This window comes from Octodon degus, unplaced genomic scaffold (assembly GCF_000260255.1).
Source record: "Octodon degus isolate 3935 unplaced genomic scaffold, OctDeg1.0 scaffold00097, whole genome shotgun sequence".
Lineage (NCBI taxonomy): Eukaryota > Metazoa > Chordata > Mammalia > Rodentia > Octodontidae > Octodon > Octodon degus.
Window position 1 is genome coordinate 10,523,259 of NW_004524673.1, and position 1,809 is coordinate 10,525,067.

Consider the following 1,809-nt stretch of genomic DNA (forward strand, 5'->3'; position numbering starts at 1 on the left):
AATGACTGAAAAATAAATCAAAATCCCTCAATGTACTTTTCCACTAGAGACACATTTAAAGATACAGAGACTTAAAAGACAAGAGTATGAAAAATAATGTACTAAACAACTAGCATAAGACTGAGTCTCTAGTTTATATCAATTAAAAGAAAAACCATGTTCCAATATAAAGAATATTTTATAAAGAACAAAAGGAATCATTCAAAAAGAAGGGTATAATAGAAATATGGTGAACCCAATAAAAATGAGACAAAAATAAGTAACACATGTATAAATCGATAAAAACAAAATGAGAAATGGAGATTATTTTTACTATTTTTTTCCTTAGCAACTAGTAAAATAGCTAGAAAAAATTTGATAAAAATTCTATTTTGATCTAATAGAAACTTATAGAATATTACATAGTCTATTCCAGAATCATTGAAAAGGAATACATATTTAGTGATAAGGTGAGTTACAATGAATTTAAAATGTTGAAAATTATATTTTAGAAATCTATTTATTTTAATAATAATAATACAAATATACAAAACACAACATTCAAAAATTAAAATATCATATTTAAAAATTCATTTGAAAAAAGAAAATATAAGAAATCAGATATATTTTAAAATAAAAAAGTGTACAAATATTATTATTGGTGAGTTAAAGAATTGCTTGACTAGAAATTTATTTTAAAATTTTCACACATTATGGAGATTTAGCACCACACGCTTCCGGGTTTATGTAATGAGTTATAATCACAGATTCCTCTGACATTCAATGGATACAAAACTAATACTTCAAACAACTTTTAGCGAAAATTTTACAATATACATGAAATGGGAAATTTTTCTTTAAAAAGTGCAACCAATCAAAATTAACAAAGAAGAAATAAAAAAATCTATTATCCCTCTACTAAAGAAATTAAATTGCTTACCAAAAACTTTCTTGTAATAAAGCTCAGATCAATAGTATAACAAAATTTTGAAGAAGAAATATATAAATTTCACAAAATTATTTTTTCTAGAAAACTGAAGTATAAAGATAGCTTATTTAAAAACTGACTTATTTTAGCTGGGCAGCAAATCTCTAATACCAAAAGCCACTGAAAGAATAACCAAGGAGAATGTTACCAACTAAAATCTTCCTAAACACAAATAAAAATTTCATAAACACAGCAATGGTAAACCAAATTTAACATATTTAAATACCACAATACATTATACCATCATATTTACCTGAAGATTTCAAAGTATTTGACATTAAAATCCAATCAACAATACAGTATTCATAGAAGCATTGTTCTCATTGGTCATACAATTGAAACAGAATGAATAGGCTTTGACAAATGAATGAGTCAGCAAACTGATACATACATACAATGGATTATTACTCTAGCTCCAAAAAGAAATGTCTGACACAGTTAACATGAATAGACTTTGAACATATGTTAAGTGAAAGAGACACATTCAAAAGTATAAGTATTGTATGATTTTCTTTCATGAAATAACTAGGACAGCCAAATTTATAGAAACAGGAAATAAAATAGTAGTTATCAGTTAGAAGAGGAAAAGAAGATGGTAGAGAGTTAATCACTGTGGAAATCAGTGTGGAAATTGCTTAAAATGTTAGGATTAGGGATTTGGTTCAACCTATCTGTTCCTCTTCTGGATATTTTCCCAGAAGAATTAAAAACATCATACCACAGTGATATATGTGAACTCATGTTTATAGCAGCACAATTTTTATTTTATTTTATTTTATTTTACTTTTTAAATTTTTTTTTATTTTTGGTGGAACCAGGGATGGAACTCAGGACTTTGTGCT